We start from the raw sequence: 22099 nt of genomic DNA, 5'->3' as shown, positions 1-22099 counted from the left end.
TCATATGAAATGTCTTAAAGGAGAGTGAATATCTTTTGACAGCTGCCTGTGGAGTTTTCATATTTATTGGGAAGAAAATCATGCTCAGCAATTGTCATTGCCTCCCAGAGAAGTGCTGCATCCGTTTGGAGGTACATATTATGTCAAAGCTCACTGTCTCTCAGACATGACATGTGACAGCTGAAATAATTTGGGATGTTCCAGTTAAAGGAATTGAGGAACAAATTTCTAGGAGCTGTGGACAGTTTCTGTACATAAAACTCCAAGTATAAAAAGGATTTTAAAAAAGCATTCAAAATCTATTTTACCTGCTGTCATAGAGTTAATTCTTCATTCTTTTGATCACCCAAACAACCCTTTACTACATCTGAATCAGTTTGGCTGCAAGTATTTTAACAAATATGATGGGTCATGGACCACTCTTTGGTCCAGATACCATCTGGCTCAGCTGTGCTGTGTCCTTAGAGCTAAAATGTCTGGCACTCCAGAACTGGACAGTCACATCCCAGGGGTCTGTTGTGAATGCCGCTGGGGCTAAGACAGTCTCCAGCCTCTTCCCAGCAGTTGTTTTGGGAGAGTTATCTTGGTGAAAACTCAAGGGCCAGGGGCTGTGTTAGCAATTAAGTGATATGGATGATCGTATTCTGGTGTCTGTCACTGTTTAAGATCTGTAGTTGCAGCCTTTGAGTTCCTCTGTCACGAATACGGATGATCAGAGCTGTGCACAGTCCTTCAGACAAGGAGATGTACACTGGTGTCGATAGCTATGTGGGACTGTTCTCATGCAATGAGATCATTAGGCCCACAGTGGTGTGCACCCATACGGCTAACCTCTCTCAGCCTTTAAAACAGGGTGCCCACATTGAAAATAAATACGGTGAATGGCCCCCAATATGTGCTAAGTCCCAAGTCTGGTCTAGGAATTATTTGGGTCATGTCCCACAAGAACTACAAGACTCAGGTCAGAAGTATGTCAGGGACTGTTCCAGCAGTTTCTCTCTATGGGCAATCAGATTATATTGTCTAAGACTTTTCGCTGGCACTGTTTATCTTATCAGTAATACACAAAGACAGTCCTCACTACTGCTAGAGAAATCTTGCCTGATGCATCCTAGCACTGAATTTGCTTTGCTAATAGTTGCATTAAGATAGTTCCTGGGCATCCTCTCCTGGATGAGAAATCTCATGTGTCTCTTCCTAAGAGGTCTCCAGTATAAGCTTATAGGTGCTATCAGAAGCTCCTCATACTTTCCTAAAGCTGAAAGCTTCTTTGCTGAAAACAACAGAGGAGACTGCTTAGGTGCATGTAGCACCCAACCAGTGAATACAGCTTTCAGAGTACAGACAAAAGGGTGTCTTCTGTAGATGCAAGTTGGTACTAGTGCCATTGCACAGGATACCATTTAAAACTTGTGTATAACCCATGTATTATTGTCAAAATAATAATTGAAATAGGAATGAATAGGTGTGTAAAAGGACTACTACAATAACCAAGGCACTCATGAGTCTGTTTTAAAGGAGAAATGTAGCATCACATACTTGGCTGAATAAAAGGAAAGCTGAAGTTTTTGACAGCTACCCACAGACACCTCAGAGGGTTTAGTACTCGAGAGGAAGGAGACTAAAACACATTTCTGGCATACGAACAAATTGCTATCACCTGGTCCTGAATAGACAGACAGTGGAAATTATAAAGAGGTTTCTAAACAGCAGAAGAATGAAGTTTTGGAAAAGCCTTCCACAGCAGGAATAACAGCCAAAAAATCAAAATTGAAGACGGAGCTTAAAAAAATCCATGGAAGGGATTATATGACCTGATGGCTCATGACAGCAGGAACTGAACTCAGTGACCAGAGAGGTCCCTTCAAATCCTATCTCTGAAGATCTGAAAAGAATCTACGGAGACCGTGTCCCATTGATCTGCAATGACAGAGAAGGTGGAGACTAAGTCTCAGTCTCTCCAGAGCTAAACGCAGGATGATGTCCTTGAGCAACAGCCCTGCTGTACCATATAATAACAAAAGAGCCCAGGAATAGCTTCTGCAGAGACACACACAGTAACTTGATATAACACAGCTGAGGAAGAATGGACTGAAAGAACTATTTATCCTAATCTGTGTTTGTAGTATCTTTTGTCCTGGGTATGCTATAAGCATGAAAAATAAATAGGCAGATATCTAGATACAAATTTAAAAACAATCAGATCTTAAATTCAAGAGCTTTTGTATCCAAATGGCTGCTTCGTGCCCTAAATTCTCTGAGTTGTGCTTAATTCTTGCAGCACATAAGGCGTGTAAAAAACACCCACCCACTATTTCAGAGTCATTTTTCTTCATCTAAATGAAATTTCTTTAGTTCCATTCATCTTTACAGCTCATTCAACAGGTCCCTCTGCAGCAGTGAAGGAAAGCATGTTTCAATGTGCTAATCCATCTCGGAGATGGATTAATTGACTCACAGGCCCCTCTGATCACTAGCCAGATGTCTCTCCCCAGCTGGCAAGCATTACTAATTTTCTTCTTGTTGTTGTTGTTAATTCTGGGTTTCCAGCCAACAGGGGCCCTATTCCACTCAATCAAGGGCAACATGCCCTCTGCCGACATTTTGTATTCTTTGGCCTGCTTTCCCTTGGGCAAAGATATTCAGCTATAAACCTCCTCTCCTGGCTCTTTGTCATTTGGCCTGTGGCCCCTGGAGACAGGTCTCCTGGTGCGGTTGCACTTACATGTCTGGCATGTTGGGCTACCACGGGGCGGTGCTGTGCATGCGCAGGTGGGTGATGGAGGCATACGGGGCCCGCAGTGCCAGTTTCAGGAAGTGGTCCAAAATTTCAGGTCTGTGCATTGAACTTCTGGGAGAAAAAGAGGCTCGTAAAAAAAAGTTAGAAGCATCTCCTTCACTGAGCTGGGTGCTATGAAATGACATGGGAGCACTCTCAAGAGTGATTAGAGGGACTGAGCAAGAATAGATCAGTTAGGACACTAAATCAGGAAGCGATGTAACAGAAGGGATGGTTTGAAGATGGGATGTGTGAGTGCTCCAGCCTCCACTCCTGATCCTGTCATGGATCTGATCATCATTGGCCCTGATGTCTTGAGTAAGACACTTCTTTAGTACTTCTATTTTCTCATGCCTAACAGAGGTTTAATGAGAACTTTTTTTTTTTTTCTCCTTTTAAAAGATATCTGCTAATGAGCAAGTCACTGTGTGAATTATCATTTGCCTCACTGAACATACCACCATGTATTTTCAGTGTGAAGGCTTCTGCAGTGACTTATGGTGATTTGGCTAAAACTGGGTGGTTGTTGAATGGAAAAGTGTCAGTTCTGGCCAGACTGTGGAACACTGTTTGCTCTTTACCAATGTCTTAGTTCATTACTGTAGTTGCACTGAGTAGAAACTTAATCTACATTAATTCATCTGGATGGTGCAGCCTTTATTCACCTCAGCAGTGACTTCCTTACACAAGTTATGGGGGTAAGTTGTCACTGAGGGAGGACAGCTGAGCGTACTGGCAGCAGTAGGAATATTTGAAGACTTGTATAATTCAACACTTAAGACCCTGAAGTCCAGCTATGCATATAACTGAACCAGCCTTATGGTTACTGAATTATAAAGGTGGAATTCTGGTTTTCTAATTTCTCATTAATGGCAGTCATTTATCCCAATCTGTAAAAAAATGAATTCCTGGATTATATGAATCCTTTTCCTTTCCTTTTTCCCATAATGAGCTGAGAAAGCAGTTCCCCAGAATAGAAAAAAGAAACAACAAATGCCAAACACTTCTTCTTGACTGCACAGTTGTTTTTTTCTTTTTTTTCATTAGAAGAGAAGTTGCAAAATATTTTTCCATGACAAGATCAAGAAGAGCACAGTTTGAGGAGAGAGAAGTAAAGAAGTTCATCTATGGTGTGAACATAAGAGTTCAACTGCATTTGCAATGGACCAAACACTTCCTACTCCAACTAAAAATGGAGAGAAGGTAATTTCTTCAGCATCAAAGCAGTTGCTTACAATTCATAGGGATGTAAATAAGAAAACCTGACTCTTGTAATTTAGCATCTTTGGTCTTTTTTAACTTAGATACGTGCCTTGTATAAATCTCACACTAATTTCTTCCCACATTGGGCACAGCCCCAGGGAAGTTGTTTTACAGGCAACTTAAGGCTTCGACCTTTGATCACTGTAACCTGGCTTCTCACAACCCTGAAAACAAGTGTCTAAAAAAATGAAATGTGAACAACATGCACCATCAATATCAATTACTGCGTTGCTATGTGGTAAATTTTCCCCACAGGGGGTGAGCAATTCACTTGACGTGTTTGGCAAAGGGCTTGATTCTCCTCCCCACTCGCAGCATTGTGGTGCTGACATCTCTCTATACGCTTTGGTGGGGTGCAGAGCAGAGTAAGGGAGTGCAGAGTGAGACCCAAAGCCTCTGCGAGCGCAGAGGAAAGCAGTCTCTGTCACGAGAGGGTTTATGCAGTCTGAACAGAAAGCTGCAATCTTTGAAGAAAAGACTTCAAAGAAAAAGGAGAAAAGAAACAATGTCTAATCTCCATACAAATGTGCTCAGGGGTCTCTGAAACTCAGAAGCTTCCAAGATTTAAGAATTAATTATCACTTGCCAGAAGCAAGCTTTATTCACAGGTAATGGTTATAGCAATCTGAGTCCTTAAGGTGTAAAATTCATGGAATTATATTGAACTGATTAAAGTTCATTAAATCACCATATTTTCCCTTTGGTTTACTTGCACACTTTCCAAAAGTTTGATGATATCCTTCACATTGTTTACGCAGGTTATACGACATCAGCTGCTAAAATTGCATCTTTCAAAGGAGATACACTTGGAAATATTTCGGTACAATTGTGACTTCCAGTTTTGCATTAAAACATGCAACAAAGTGGTCCAGCTTCTCAGTTCCTGTAGACCTGTTGGGTTCTATTTACTGCAGCAATAGACAAGATTCTAAATCATTTGTCAGATCCACAGCTGTATGAATAGCGAGGAGCAGTGTGAATGACTAAGAGCAAAGCACTGCTGTTCCTATTCCTCTTAGCAGAACAGTGTGTGTAAAATGTCCCTCGGGCCAGCTGAGGTATTTAGGGTATCTCAACACCTCACAGGCTTTATTGTATTTGTCCTTACAATACCCTTTTAAGTAAGCACTCCTGTTATATCCATTTTGCACTTGAAGTTTGAAACCGAAGGCGGTGATATGACCCATGGTTGCAGGGCAAGTTAGTGGTGAAATCGAGAATTAAACATTTAAGTATCTGGAGGACTCACTTATGTGATAGAGTTATCGTGCTCAAGAAAGTGAATGATTTATTGTGAATATCTGACCAGAGACATACTCAGGCCATGGTAACATGTAGTTTAAATCCTGCATTTACCGCAAGCTGAAGGTATGAACCCAGCTGGCTGGTGTGGCTTGGCTGCTGCACAGAAACACATTAAACTGCAATAACTTGACTGTACATCCCAACCTTCTCTTCTATAAAGCGTTACCTGTCTTTCATCTTTAAGGCTTCAGTGAAAATAGGTGCTGCAGAAGCTCATGAGAGAGATGCACCACTTCAGGGAACCAGTTCCCTGACACGAGCAAGGGTCTTCAGACCCAGAGCAACTATATCTGATATAAAATTTAAAAAATGCCTTTCTTAAAATGTCAGTGAATAAAGGCACCTGTACAGAAGAGAAAGGGAATGAAAGACAGAGACCAGGTCAAATGCAGCCACTCTGAAAAAATGAATTTTCTCTGGCAGGATTGCAATTGCTTCATTTTGTGTTTATAGCCATATGGCTTTTGAGGTTAGACAGAATTGGTCTTGATATTTGCCCACCAGCAGTCAGGAAGCATCTGTGACTGTTGTATCCCCATACATATGAATACTTTGCGTCCTGGTAATAAGCAGACCCAACCACTGTGCCCCACCACTATTGCCAAAGAACTGTCAAGCATAGATCTGCTCCTGCTTGAGAGTCACTGGCCATCACAGAGGGTCTAATTAACACAGGGGCATCGCATTATCCCGTGTTAGCCTCCAGAAGGATGCAAAGGACAGAGCTTGACCCTGGCATTGCATTACTGTCAGGACTGTGGGCGTTTGTTTTCAGTGGAAATTTTCTTCTATGAACATTCAGAAAACTCCCAGGCAGTCTCCTCCTGCTGACTATTGCAGCTCCCGAGGCAACAAAACCAAAGGTAACTGGTGCTGCCTCTCCCTCCAAATGGGAAATGTTGATATTTCAAGTATTTGTTTAACTGTGGATAGTTGACACAGCTTGTGAGAAATTATTCTGGGAGGAAAGGAAACCTCCCAAACTCCTCCGCTTCCTTTGCCCCCGGCTCCTCTTGGCTCCCACTGGGTGCTCTGAATCACGCCACCAGGAATGTCCCTGCCCCAGAGCGGGGTCCTCCACCTCTTCTGTGGGGTTAACGTTTTCCTGCAGCCATCCCCTCCTGCCACAGCTGGGGATCCAGGAGTGCTCACTGAGGGGACTCTCGGTGGCTATAAAGGGGTTCAGCTCTCCTGGCATCAGTGGGGCCAAGCTGTGACACCTCAGCCCAGATGGGGTAAATCAGCCAGGCTCTGGCTCTGAGTGGCTTGGTACCAAACCAGGCAATCTGGTACTGAGTTATTTTTACCTGGTGGGGGATATTTTCTGTGTTTGTTGTAAGATTTTGGTGTCACTTATCACACGCCTGTTGCAATGCATTGCCTGAGGCATAATTAAATTCAAAGGGCACGTCTGTGTTGAAAGGCAGGGTTGCAATTTGTTGGTGTTTGGATTTTTCATTAAGAACCAAGTAGTTTTTTGGACTGGCAGGAACAATGGTTACAGAACAAAAATGCTATTAAAAAAAAAAAAAAAAAGAGAAGTCAAAGGCTTTTCTCTCTCTCTCTCTCTCTTTTTTTTTTTTTCTTTTTCTTTTTTTTTTAACAACTACCTGCCTGACATTCCCACGCTGACTTGGAATAAAGCCCAGCATTTAAAAATAGCGGGATTGTAACAGAAAGAAAGAGAAGAGCCTTGATGTTGAGAAAGGTCTGGCAGGTGGTAGATATGACTTTCATATCTACATCTATATCTGTATCTCTATGCACACAAATATCTATATCTATACAGGTGTGTGTATGTGTGTTTCACCGCCAGATGAGAAATTTGCCTTTGCTGCTGAAGTTTCCCTGAAAGCTCAGTTAATTAGTTCTCATAACACCCATGGAGGCAGACATTAGTATCATCCTTATCTGCAGATGGGGAGATAGGAAAGAGCACAGAGAAGGAAACACAGAGAGATTAAAGGATTTCTACTACAGTAAATTCAGTGTAGAACTGGGAATTCAGTCCAGCAGACAAAATCCTAACCTTATTAAAAGCAATGGGAGACTAAATTAAGAGATGCCTGGATTTAGCAATTTTGCCTGCTTTGTTCAAACCTGTCATCTGATTTGTTCACAGTTACATCTGTCCTGATGATGCTTTCAGAAGGATATTGCACCTCTGACTGTCTACAGCTCTCTGTCAAATCTCAGCTGAGTCCCTCAGCCCCAAAGCTTCAAAAGAGGGGCTGAATCTTTCTTTGAGGGACTCTGTAGCATACATTTGCATATCCAGAAAAATAGCCTGATGTGATAAGTAATTTAAAATATTCTTAAATTGAATACTATATTCTTCCAGGCCACCAGGGTCATAGGAACTGAAATTTTACATGTTGAGTTACTATATTCCACAGCACAGTACTGTCAAGAAATGGCTGGAGGGCTTCAGCTAAACAGATGAGCTACATTTAAAATAGATTGGGCAAAGACAGCTCATTAAAGAAAAAAAAAAAAAAAAAGAGTCCTCATTCTATAATGGCTTTCTTGCCTTTTTTCTTATATACTTGTTCCAGGGCAATATTTTCATGTTATTAGGGTGTTTTGAGCTTTTATTTTTAAGCTCACTTCATTAATGTTGCTAGAACACTTTGAAGTAGAAAAATGTAAGTGCTAAGTGGTATCACTGACACACTTTCAAGGCATTGCTTTTGACTTCCCAGAGGTCATGTGAAGCAAAATGTGTCACACCTGCAAATGTGCATAAATTGCTGCTGGCAGCAGAGGGCCAGATTTCCCTCAAAACTGTTGCAGCAGCTGTACGTGGCTGCAAGTGCCTGGAAGACGAATTCTCTTTTCAGCAGGGAGCTGCTCTGCCGAGCACAAGTCTGCCAGGTAGAGACTGAGTCCCCAGCCTTGCTGTGAGGAGCATGGCAGGGAAGCAGCTCCACTGTCTGCTGCTTCTTATCTGCTGGATAAAAATCCCCTAAACTCATCTGAAAGCCACTCCTTCAGTGTTTGGTACCAAATCTCCCAAGTTTCTTATTTCTCAACTAGAGTGTAATGGTCTGAGGAGTACTGGGAGGAGTGCAAGGCAGTTTGGGCTGCGTGGGAGAGGAAAGACTGGTGGGGTGGGTAGCAAATGCACCTGCTGTAACATCTTTGACCATAGGGACTGTTTCATGGGTCTTGTCTACTGCTGCAGTGCAGTGCTGTTGAACACTGGGCTTTACTGATCTCTTGCATCCAGCTGGGAGGATCACAGGGCAGGGGGCAGGTTACCAACATCTGAGACAAGGACTTGTCTGTGGAGAGTGGTACCTCTAGAGTCCTATGGCCTGTCTGAGAAGTCTGTGGCATCCAGGTTAATTTTGAAAAATCTGTTAGTGCAACTGTGGCCCAGCTACTTGCATCCCTTCCCTATCCCCTCCTGGGGTGTGGGTACACAGACGGGATCCTGTCTGTTGGCCGCAGGGTATGGTTTGGACATACACACTGCTGCTTGTAGAGAGCAAAGCGGGAAGCTGTCATGGTACTTAATGGCAGCCTTCCTGCTAAACTGCAATAACACAGCCACCCTCCTCACCCACAGCTGTGATTTATTACCTTGTCATATTTCAAAAGCTAAAGCAGTTTGAGCTTGGTCAGTGCTTAGATGGAGAGGTCTCCAAGGAAAAGACAAGAGCTAGAGGAAATGTTCCCTGAGTCAGAGCCGGGGCAATAATCCAGCATGGTGTTAAAGATGTTGCTTTTGGACTGATTGTAAAATCAATGTATTGGCCACTGGTGGTCTGTGGGGAGGGAATGTAATACCTAACGTGACTGGACAATAGCTGCCAGGTATTTCTTTTCCTACAAGGGTCAGCTCTACAGCAGGTGTAAATTGGATGAACCGAAGATGATGAATCCAGCTGATTGCTTCCTCTGCCTGTGTCTTGTAATACAGATTTAGAGGCTTGGTTGTTTTTTCTTTGTCCTCTTCCTTAGTACGTTACACAATTCCTTAAATGGCATGGAAGCACACAAAATACAAGAACAGGAAAGAATTTAGTGTTTGTTTGTTTGTTTGTTTTCTAATAAATTTCCCAGCTTCTGGAATTCCACAGTTTAAGGATCCCCTTAAAGTTTTTTTCTGCTTAAGACTATTGATTATGTGGATTTGATTTTTCCCTCATCATTCCCACAGAACTATCTCAAAACTTAGGCTGCTCACCACTGTTTGCAAGGTTGGATCCATTATCTACCAGTTTCTTATATAGGGCAGCAGCTCTATGGCTGGCTCTCAAAGATAACTGGCCACATCTGTTCCCATCAGCTCTTTAGATGTTGTGGTTCAGAACCTGGATTCTGCCTGCCAGAGCCCTGGGACAATGCATTTTTTCACAATGAAGTGTGCTTGCTGATTTTTCGTTACACAGTTTGCTTGAAACTGTGCCAGTGAGAGAACATAGACATTTCCCTTTAGCAAATCAAGATACATGCATGTAATAAAAGACATGATCTCTTTTGTAATTACAAAAAATATATTAAAAGAATATTGATCCAAATTTAAAGAGATAATGAAAATGAACAGTCTCACCCACACACCAATCTGGCCCATCTGGTTTCTACACAAGTACCTTTTCTTCATCTATCCTCCATTTGTAGCACAAAAAGAAGCATTTTTCTATGGGATGGTGGAATTCACATTCAAAGGCTGTGTTTTCATCTCCTGTTTCTGTGTTTCTGCTTTAACAAACTTCATATTTGAAGTAGAAAATGTGATAAATGATTCCATACTAAAATCTACAAAGCAATTGGAGCATCTCTACCCACTCTGTTATTTTAGGTGGTCATTTCAAGAATGAGTGAACCAGACACCTTTGAGGACAGCTGGGTGTTTGAGAACCACCGCTGCAAACACTCTGTGACTGTAGTAATTAACTGTGGCTCTCCACTGGGAAAGCAAAGCCCTGATAAGCACATTACAAAACCATTGTCAGGAGTACAAGTGCTTTGAAGAGAGCATTGAAAGGAATTTTGCTTCAGAATATAAGAAAGTATGTAATGTGAGATTTTTTGAAGGAGAAGATTATATGTTATTTGAGCTTTTCTATACAGACTGAGAAGCAGAATGGGAGAATACTTCACAACTTATTTAGGAACACAGATATTTGCAGTCTGGACTGCACCCAAGTCCAGTCTACTCCAGCATCTTGTGTCAGAGAGTGGCCAGCACCAGATGCTGCAGGGGAAGGTACAAGAGAATTGGTAGAGGTTGTGTTTCAACAAGTTGGGGAAACATCTTCCTAATTTCCAGTTATTGTTGTTGCCTTGATTACATATAGATTTAATTTCTATCTACACCACAAAAATTAAACAGGGGTACCTATTTCAGACTTTAGATATCATTGTTCAAAGCATAAAATGCTTTCTCCTGGTCATACTCTGAATGATTACAATCAAGCCAACAAAACTGGCTTCCACACATGCAGTTAGTTATACCAGTGCATCTTTCCGGTATAGACACCCATAATGTGTCTCAGCTCCCTGGCACAGAAATGACCACTTTCCTTCGGTCACACAGCAGTCAAGGCAAAAGGGAATTTACCCCGTGGTTTTGAATAAGGTGCTGGACTTTTTCTGTTGTACCAGCAGATCAACACCAAATCCCCCCAGCCCTCACAGAGGGGACACAGGGGAGGTGTGGGCCAGACTGGGACCCTGTTGATGAGGTCCTTACTGATACTGGCTGCCGATGGGCAAGTTGTTTCCCATCTCTGTGCTGCCTCTACAGAGCAGTGATACTGACGTGTGTCTTCTTTGAAAAGCAGTGTGATTGATATCTGTGGCTAAAAAAATAATCTCAGAACATAATCGAAGAGATTGTTTTTTTAGGATTATCAGCTCCACCCCTGAAATTGCTTGAAACCACCCACAAATCTCTTCCTTAGACAGAGAACACATTCACCTTCATGCAAAGCTTTTCCTTATATTCTTCCTGCAGAATTAAGCTAAGCCTTTGACTTTTATTTCTTGGCATTGACTTTTTTTTGTTATTATTGTAATTTAAAAACACAACTGTGGTCAGATCCCTCATTGAGCTGCAGTGAAGTGCATTTGCACTGGAAATTAATATGACTGGCATGTCTGCCTTGGTTTTAAGGATAGTGTTTTCATGTTCTTTCCTTTCTTCCCCAGCTTTCTTCTCTTTTGTGTCTGTCTGCCTCTTTCCTGTTTCTTTCACAGTCGCTACTTTTGCTCCTAGCAAAGAACTCAGTCATGCTCTCATCCTCTCATGGGCTCTGCATACACTTGAGGTCAGGCTAGCAAACCTGACTCTCTATGTAGCCAAATTTTGCACCCTTCCCTTGCCCTTTTTATACCCTCTGCCTCATTACAGTTTTCTGTCTCCCGTTTCCTGGGTTTTCCCCCGTCTCTCTGCTGGCACATCTGGCTGGGGCAAGCCTGAGTGCTGTCAGTGACTCTGATTCAGAGCTCCTGTTGGACACTGAGCCAGTCACTCATCTCCCCTTTGACGTATTTTATCCATTTCAACCACATGATTATCAGGAAAAGGGACAGTCTTTTACTCTTTGTCATTACCCACTGTGGCACAACACAGGTCCCCTGTGGTTCAAGGCACCATATGCTTCTTTAATATACACAGTCATTTTGATGTGCCCTGACATTTCTGTGAACTCACTTTGCCCTTCTGTCCTTCCTGACTCCTCTCTCTACTGTTGTTTTAACACCGTCTTCCTTTTCGGCACTGTGGTCCTTCTTCCTTTCCCCCACACTCTCCTTGCCCTCCTCCAGGGCTGTGCTGCCAAGACTTGGGCAGTTGTCCTGGAGTGGAGATGGGGCTGGGACTGGGGGCCAGTAAGGGTCTGCCAGGAAGAGTTGAGCCACTTTGACTCTTCTTCCTTCAGAGGGAGCAGGGATTTCTATGCCTGATCCTGAGTGGGCAGGGAAATAAAGAGAAAGAAGAGGAAAAGCTGCCTAAAGAGCTCAGCAGAGATGACATAGCTTGTAGAAAAGACTGTGTGAGCAACATAGAGCAAACATTGCTGGAAGGAGTATTTAACATCTAGCTTGCAAAACCACATTCCTTGGAGATCTACAGTCATTTTATCACTTCTCTGGTTTTCATTTTCATATCTGCCCTAATCTGTATGTTTTCTTGCTTATTATTTTCTTCAGTTCTGTTCAACTCTTCTTCCCACCATTCCCACCAGCATGGCCTATGGGTTGCTTCACTCCAACCAACATTCCTAAAATCCCTTGATTGGGGTACTCCAATGAGGCAACAATTAATTCCTGTATCTGTAATTTGTTTATCTTCTTCTATAGAGTCTTACAACAAGCCTCAGGAGAAGGATATAAATGATGAATGCAGGTTAATAACATGGAAGTCTGTGGAAAATTACATTACGATGGCACAGCAATAATGGGTATAAAAACAACTGAAGCATGTGGTGAAGCCCCTACTATATCATAATATTTCCACTGGTAATATACATCGTAGTGTGCACTAAAAAATCTGAAACTTAAAAGTGATAAAATATTAATGTCTCCAAACTGCTACTGAGAAGAAAGTTTAGGCAAATTATTCCCAGTTGTTACAATAGGTGAAAAAAATAAGCAAAATAGGTAAATCTATTTCATTTTAATCATCCAAAGGACTGGAACCTAGCCATGTACAGAGCTCCCTCTCATCAGTCCAGAGAGTCAGAGCCCTCAAGGGAGACAGATTCACCCCAACCCAGGAAAAATGCTTAAAAAGAGAGGAGCTGAAGACACTGGCTCACCCTTAACTGGAGGAAACTAATTAATCTAGTCTTACATAGACAGGATGTCTAACCCTTCCAATAGCTACACTCGGGAGCTTCCTCCCTCTCAAAGACATTTAAAAAAAAATGGCCTAATGTCACTCTGTCACGACTAGGATTAGCAGAACTGTCTGTGGTTTCTGATGTTCTGGAAAAGAGGTAAGACCGTTTCTTTTTGTTTAATAACACAAAGGCAGTTCATGGATTTTGCTAGATGCACTGGAAAATCTCTGCCAGATGTGAGGTGTTGGAAACAGAGATACACAGTTGTACCAGCTGCTCAGGATGCTCCACAACCTATATATCATCTTTGTAAACATTTTATGTTCCTGTGTGAGCCTAAGGGGAAGCTACTTCTGTGAGCTAATATCACAGAGGGGGTTGAGAATAGCTACCACAAATCTTCAAGAAGACAAAGAAACCTGAGAAGCCTTGCTCTGTCATGAACAGTTTGTTTTCCTGCTTTAACAGGTTGAAAAGTGGTGACAAGAAGTCACACTGATATGAAAAGGGAAATCTGTTTCACTTTGTTCAGTAATGAACTGAAAGAATAAGAGCTGGACACCACCTCTGGAGCATCAACTGGACAAATATGTAGAACAACCCATCCAGCAATCGCAAAACCAGAATACCGTATGAGTCGGGACAGAGGCATTGTGAAGATGTAGTTGCCAGGGTGACAGGAAAACTAAAAACACAGGTAGGGTTTGTCGTCATGGTGAGATATGTTTCTACCATCATATTTCAGCATAAATAGACCAATGTTCTTTAGAATGATAGCATAAAGATGAATTGGGTAAATCCTTGAGTTAGAGGTATGTTCCTAGGGAGCCAAGAGTGCAAAACCCCACTTCAATGGGATAGCGTAGAAGAAAGCACTTAGGTGAAGAAAGACTTAATGCATATGAATGTCTATTCTTTCAAAGCCTTAGCCAGAAATCTGTCTGAAACACTGTTTTTAAGTGTGTGATCTGGTAGCCTGGAGACTGCTTTTAAGGTAAGGATTTTGGCTTTTTTAAAGTGCTATTTCCCAATAACAGTCAAATTGAAGTTTTCAACCTGTGGTTTGTGAACCTGCGTGGGTCCAGTATTATTTTCCCAACATTCATTTTTTTCTACTTTTCTGAGAAAAGCAACCCTAATAACAATACATTTACAGAAGAATCTGCATCCATAGAGAGAGATAGGAAGGGTTTAACAATGAGAAAAAGAGTGAAAACCACTAGTAAAAAGGGAATATTTTTTAACTTGACACAAGAGAAAATGGATCAAGATTCATGTGGGCTTTTTTAAAAATGTGGTTAATAGAGGACTTACCTACACTCGTATCGGGAAAGATTGAAATGCAGAGAATCTAGATGGCAACAGTCACTGACACTGTCAAGACCAATGACACTGTCATTGCCCAAAGAAAGTGGTACAGAAAGTGCTGAACTGAAGTCAGACTTGCTAAACCGATCACTGGGAATTGGAGATTTAGACTGTGGCCTACATCTCCAGTGTGGTATGTGAGTCATGGCCCTTTGCTCTGAGAAATGGGAGACCTGAAATCTTATTGTCACCCTTGATGACAGGGGAGAGAAGCCAGGAGGCCAGCAAGAAGCAATTAGGAAGGGGAAAGTGCTGACTGACATTTTTATTGCCACAATATAAATGTAGTGTGGCTCTCTGCAAGTTGCCAGCCAGCTGTTTTTAGATGATCATGGCATCTATTTTAGCATAATGTAAATTTGGGGGGTATTTTATTATACATCGGGATGACTGATCTCTAGAAGAAGTTCTGCTGGGTTTGTCACAGCAGTCTGCCAGACACAACATTGCCAGCCAAGTGTTAAAAATATGAGCACATTAAAGGTATTGAGAATTCCAACTGATCCAGAGCTCTATGCAGATAAGACTGCAAAGTGCATTTTCTTTTACCTGACTTGAGTTTACTCAGTGGAATAACAGCCTGTGAGCTAAAAATAGCCCACAGAAATAGAAAATGCTTTCTCCTTAGCATTGTCTGTATTCCTCACTTGCTGCATGTTGAGCTGCTGTTTGTTTCTGTGACAGGTCTGTGCAAGGAATGTATGTGGAATATCCAATGGAGAATTAGCAGGTGGCTTGGAGATCAAAGGTTGTCTGCTCTGCTTAATATCTGCGGCATTTCTCAACTCTCAGAACTGAATCAAACCAAAATAATACTAATTTTAAAAATATCCAGGAAAAAGGCTGTTAATTGGCCAGATAAAACCCATGATCTGCAGGAACAGTTAGGTAAAATACACATCTTTGAGTAAATCATGGAGAAGGGCATTGAAATCGCAGAGCTCAGATGTATGATACAAGCTACAGATAAAACTTTATAAACTTATGGTCTTTGATGCCATCTTAATAATCTTTAGCTGCTTGTTCATCTGTATTTGTGGAAAACATGGCCTTAATTCTTTCAATTCATTATGCTCTTTTAAAAAATATCGGTAACATTCTTAATATTGTCCTAGGACTCTTTTGCTTGAATATTACATCTTTATTTGTTAAAGACAGATGTCCAGTGTTATGAAATGTCTAGCCTAATACCACAGTTTAACATGACATGACATTAGAACTGAATAATTTTTAGACATGAGTTCTGTACCTCTAGTCATCCATTGACAGCTGGGATTTATTTTAAAAATATGTTAACTCTGGACTGGATCAGTTTAAGAACAGTTTGGACCTAGTAATATATGAGTCATAAGGAGAGTTATTTCCTTGTTCTGTATTTTTTGACTGATTTAAGCTGTAAATACACAGGCTGATGAGACACAAACAAAGGTTTATCTACGAAAACAGCCTCCTTAGTCTATTTAGCTACATCTATAAGACAAGAAAGTTAGTGCTGGTGGATTTGCAAATTCAAATGCTACAACAGGATAACTTGGTCTGCTTGCCTGATGTTTATGGTGCTGTAACTAAAGTTATTCAGTGAAAATCAGAGGAGAACCTTCAATTTCATGCTGGAGAGACATTTTCAGCTGTAAAGACATTAGCAATAAATAGACATTCCTAAACACAGCATGTTTATACTAAATGTTTAGTATGTTAATACTAAATTTCAGTGTTTCTAATGCAGTCCTGGAGAAGGAAAACCAAATCATCAAAACCTCTAGTGCAACAGCATCACCCTGGTAGGTCAGTACTGGAGACCAGTACTAGTAGGGCAGGGCTACGTGCAGTCCCTGTGTAGGTCCAGTGACTGCCTGTAATAAATTAGGCCTCTGCCATAATTAACAGATATCGATGGAAGGGTGGTGGTGGTGGTGTATGTGCGTAATTATAGAGCCTTGATAAAAGATAGAACACAAAGTGGTGAAAAGGGGAAAAATTTTCCCAAATCCGTAAATCCAAAGCATAAATACAACTCAGGTTATAAAGACAGTGATGCAGATGGTGCATCCTCTCGAGTTTCAGCAGGGGAATGTACTTGTAATTGTTGCTGTTACCTGGTTATGCCACTCAAAATCAGAACCGTCTTGAACTAATAAGTAGGACAATTTGAATATGTAAACGAATGCCCCATAGTAACCCAGATCATACCAGATTCTGTTTCTGACTATGGTGAGGACCCATCTAACAGATGATGGATATTGTAATGGCTTGGTACTGATCCTGTTAATAGTCCTGTCTTTAGGGACTTAAAGTCAGCTGACTTAGAGAGGAGAAAATCAAGATGGTGGAGAAATCTTTGCAAGATTAGGGTACATGGGAATCTCCAGGAAGCTTTGACAGCCCCAGGAAAGATTTCCCCTAGCTCTAGTTGAGTCAACCTCAGAATGAGAGACACTGTAAAGTGCAGCAGAGGAGGAGGAATAAAAGGAGCTTTGAGGAAGAGAAAGGAGTACATGAGGGAAATCATGAGAATTCACTCCTGGGGGCTGTAAGACTCGGATTCATGCTGTTTTATGCAGAAGGGGCAAAGTCCAGCCTTTTATCAAAGAGCTTCAAATGCATGACAGCTTTTAACAGAAGACAGCAAAGGCTAGAGAAAAAAAAAAAGAAAGAACTCAACCCACCAGTTGCTGAATTTAAACTAAACTAAACTCTGGTGAACTCTGTCAGGGAATCTGTACTTAAAAAGGAAATCAGGGGACCTGAGGTCTCAGGAACTCTTGAGGAGGAAGAGCAGATATTTATGATTTTGCAAACGCCTCTACACAAAAACCTTGAGTCTAGCAGAAGTCACTTTCTGACAGCATCACTTGGAAGGAAGTCTATTTGCTTTAATTTGTGCAGTGTAACCTCCTCCACACTCAAACCATAGAAGCTCTGAGCCTAATTCAGCTTTATGAACAGGAAGAAGTATTTTAGTTTAAGAATGTGAAGATTTTGGCTTAGGAAATTATTGGTTCAGTCTCTATTATAACTAAGATGAAAGTTACCACATACGTATGCATGGTATATAAACTGAGAAGAATTTGCATATTTGAATACTTTGATATTGGACCAGACTGTTGACACTATGAGATGACTGGAAGTATAACTTAGTATTTTCACAAAGGTCTGAAATGCAAAACTTTCAAATCAACAAGATCAAGATGACCAGTGAGCCTAGACTTAAATGCTTGCCAGATTTTCTAATAATATTTTTTCCCCCTCAGTTTAGAACAGTTTTAATTTGGTATTCCTGAAGATTATGAATAGTTAATTCACAGATCTACTGACTTTAAAGGCACAGGAGCCATAATGACCTTCCAGCTTGATCTCTCATATAAAGCAAGCAAAAGGACTTCCCTGTATTAACTCCCACTTAGAGTCTAACGGTTAAGCACTAAGAACTTAAGAACCTTTGGACTGATTTAAAACAAAGGCTTCTGTAGCCCATGTCTGTCACTATTCAGTCTCTGACAGAGGTCATCAGTGTACACTTAGGGAAGCATAGGAATAACAATGCATGTATAAAATGATCCTTTTGGTAATGCCCTTTGATGACAAGTTTTTGAAAAACTTTGCATCTCTTAAAGTTTCAGATGGCAAAAAAACCCCAATCAGCATAAGTAAATTGTTGTTTTCACATCTGGTAAAAAGGTAAAATCTCAGGGGAAAGGGAAACTCTAAATTCTGGGAGATAAAATTCCCTTTGCAAGATAAACTCTCCAGATAAAGATGTAATCTTAGGGTCTCAGATACGTTTTGCATTCCTCCTACTGAGGATCTTTTGTTGCAGAGAGATTTCTTTTTTTTGAAGAGATGCAGAACAGACTCTTGTGGAAATAAATGAGGGAGGACAACCTGGCAAAGACCAGAGAAAAAACAGCAGCACCAGGTTTTCTGCTCTTGCTGACATGGCATTTTGTTTGAGGTCAGTCACAGAGCAGGCTCTGACTAAAAATATGACTAAAATTTCAATCATGCGAGAAATACAGATAAAGCTGAGCCAGGTCTGCTGGAATCCTACCCCAGACATTTAGGTGAGATTCTTTTAATTGAACAGTCAGATTATATGTTCCTACATGTGATCTGGTTATTCAGAGGTCTCTTTATAATTAGTTTATAGAAAAAAACAAAATATTTTTGGACATCATTACTCTCTTCCTATAGGAGATGTCTAAAACAGGTCAGTTGAATCACTCCTTAAAAGTGTAATTCTTCTTTTAACCAAGAAATATGATTTTCCAAAGATGTAGACCTGCACACTGTGGCTGTCTCTGCTGAGATAAATCCTGCCCTCAGATACTTTCTTTCCTTTATTTGAACAAAGAATGGAGTTTTGGAGTGAAATGATTGAAAGAATTCCCAGTTTCTGGGTAGGTACAGAAGTGAGGAAAAGTGCAACAGATCACTGCAGATACTCCCTTCCCACACCTTCCCCAAAGTCCAAAAGCTCCTCCTGACCTGGTGAAAGGGAGATTGTCTCAGAGAAGGGGCAGTGGAGAGAGACTTGTTCTTCCAGACATCTGAGTGGGAGTCAAGGCAGTTTAAATTTTACCTTCACTGTTTGTATTAATCACAAGCAGAAGGATTCAATATAGATATGTGTATTTGATCTGAAGTGGAAAGGACTACTTGCTTGCTTAGAAAAAGTTTTTATGTGGTGTAAGTCTGAGTGTCTGAGATAAAATGCAACTATTTGGTTAACTGCAAGGATTTTGCAGGAAGGCTAAACGATATGAAGTTCAGACCTAAAGGCAAAACAATTAGCATAGTTGTGCAACCAGCTGAGCCTTTACAGTTGCTCTCCACACACTTGGTTGGGCTGGAGTCACACATGACCCCAAGGGCTTGGGGCACAAGGTTCCCAGCACTACAGACAGCAGGAGGCTTGTGGGCAAGAGCGAGGAGACAACTGCCTACGTGTCAGGCACAGATCCAGATCATACTGTACTCTCTACAGGCCCAAGGGTCTTCCAATGCATTGTAGTTTTACTCCAGAGGAATGTTATCTGAACTGAGAAAATAAGCCCGTTTTGTATCTTCAGGTATTCTCTGCTGTCACTCTGGAGAAGTCAGCATGGGTGTTAGAAGTTAGAGAGAACCAGCTTCTGAAGAGGCAGGAGGCAGAATGGAACTTGGTAGACAATCTGTCCGTAGGCTGGAGACTTTTAGAAAATTTCGTGGAGGAAAGTGGCTTAGAATCATCTGAAGGATGTTATTAAGCCGTGTGCCTGGGTCCTCCAGTGAAATAGGAGGATTAGACAGAGGAAGACCTTCAGGCCCTAGAGAATGGCTGATAGCAATGAGGACAACGGGCATGGAAAAGCCTGCACATATCTCTGGCCACCAGACAGTGCAAAGGTCTTTCCCTCCCTCTCATCAGAAAGGAAGCGAAGTGGCCCTGGCATGAAGTGGAGACTCAGCATGGTCCAGGAAAATACTGTAGTGAATCTCCTCCGTGAAGAAATACCCATCAGCCTGAGATTCAGCCAAGGCTGCTGCCTCCAGGTAGCTTTGCTAGAGAAGACTTAGTGAAGAACAATGATCAAAGAGGATGAAATGTTAGCAGTAGATGTTTACTCAGGAAAGGTTTTGAACTGATTTCTTTTCAATAATCAACCTAAGAAGCACAACTTAACTGTTGAGTCAGCCTGTGAGGTTTTTCATCATAGCAGAATAGTCATCCGAGAAAAAATTATTAGAGACAAATAGACATTTCTGCCATTCTCAATACCTTTTTCATCCACCACTTTTCACCAGCAATAGCTCTTTTTACTCACACTCTATGTTCTTTTCAAATTGGTATTATTTTCTTGAGCAATCAGTGACTCCTTTACTCTAACAGAATCTAAATATTTTCTCTAATGAGCATAAGAGATAACAATGAATCATGTTAATCTTTAGTTGGAACCATAGTGCAACAAGAAACTGATGCCATTTAAAAAACCCTTAATACATGAGTTGAAGTTTGTCATCTCACTAAGGAGCGTAAGATTATTTGGTGCTACAACTTAGAAAAGAAGCATCATTGCACTGATGATCCCACACTAATTACATAAACAGTGTAAAACATGTCTTGGTTTCTATTTCTTATGCTAAAAAACATAACAGAATGTCCCTGTAATAGGTGACAAAATAATAATAATAAAAAAAACCCAACAACAACAACAAAAAAATTAGGAGTCTGGTTGTTCCACAAGCATTATTTTGAGTCTTTCCAGTGGCAGTGAATGTTTCATGGCTTGATGGCCAGTTCACCAGACTGGAAGCTGTCTCAGACTGAGAAGTGGGCCAGTCTCAGAAAGCTACAGAAATCATAGACAGACTGGCTTGAGACTCACAGCTTTCCAGATACCTTCATCGGTCTCAGGTTCATCACGGATGTGATCAGTCTGATTTTAAGCAAAGCTGCATCAAGTTCAGGAGGTGATAAATTAATTGGAGTGAAAGGATAACGTTAGCTGTGGTCATTAGCTAAAGCAGAAATGAATTTAAAGTGAAAAAAAAAAAATGTTTAGGCTAGATACTAGGGAGAATGTTCTCATCATAAAGGTAATGAGGCCCAGGGACATGCTGCCTGGGAAAGTTGTGGAGGCTCCACCATAAGAAGTTTTCAAGAAAAAACATATTTTTTCAGAAGTAACACAATACTCCTGACTCTGTTTTGGGATGGGAGATTGGCTGAATCGTCTCTCCCAATGTTATTTATGTTGCACATCCTCTATATTTCCCCTATTTACAAGCTGTCTCTATCCTTGGAGCTTGTAACAGTGCAGTTACACTGACTTACACTAGTTGGGGGACTGGGATAACACGTCCATGACTCACGTTCTCATGCCATCAACTCCTCGGCAGCTTCCCACTGGTGATGTCCAAGCTTGGAGCCGGAGTGCAGTATCCAATCTCAGTTAGGCAGGCAAGTGAGCATGTTTGAAGGTAATACTCTATTGCGATGCAAGGATTTTGCTGCAAAGCCCTCTCAAGTGCTTGAGTAAGAGTATGGGAAGCAAGCAGGCTGACATTTGAAAACTTGAAACTGCAGATCTCATTGATCTCTTCAAGCTCTTGAACGCTTGAAGTGCAGTACACCTGACAAATTGAACAGCCTTGCCAGTTGGTGTAACACAGAGCAGCTCTGTTGACTTTGTTGCTAATTTATCACTCTAGGATTTGACCCACTGAATCCTGAATTAGATTTTTATATATTTGTGAACTCTTTATACTATATGAAAAATCAATACCTTTTTATTGTCCACCAGATTTAGGATGGTTAAAAGGAATATTTCAGTATTCTCCAGGGTCAATGCAGAGGGGCCTTGAATGATGAAAGATACAGTAGTTTTTGAATTGAAGAAAAATTTCACGGTAGAAAAGAAAGAATGTAATTTAGGCTAAATATCTTTTCTATCAATGATATGAATAATACATTTTTTCCCAAACTCACGACAAAACACAATGTCCTTTTAGAAGATGACATATAGTTATCTATCTCTCTTTAAGAAAAAGTTATTAATTTTGAAAAATCTTTCTGAATTTTTTTGCATTTTGTATGAGCCGTAAAGCCTCC

The 22099-nt window shown here is 41.1% G+C and overlaps 1 protein-coding gene across 1 annotated transcript in view; it reads right to left on the bottom strand.

The window, feature by feature from the left end:
- GRM3 (glutamate metabotropic receptor 3) overlaps positions 1-21809 on the bottom strand; it is a 96127-nt gene extending 74318 nt beyond the window's left edge. Inside the window, exon 1 of the mRNA XM_026862403.1 lies at positions 21774-21809. The gene's annotated coding sequence lies outside the window, so the exon portion shown is untranslated. The remainder of the gene's footprint in view (positions 1-21773) is intronic.
- Between the last annotated feature and the right edge of the window lie 290 nt (positions 21810-22099).

This window comes from Athene cunicularia (assembly GCF_003259725.1).
Source record: "Athene cunicularia isolate RWA chromosome 1 unlocalized genomic scaffold, athCun1 chr1_part2, whole genome shotgun sequence".
NCBI lineage: Eukaryota > Metazoa > Chordata > Aves > Strigiformes > Strigidae > Athene > Athene cunicularia.
The sequence above is the reverse complement of the archived record's forward strand: the minus strand, read 5'-3'. Positions and strand labels throughout refer to the sequence as shown.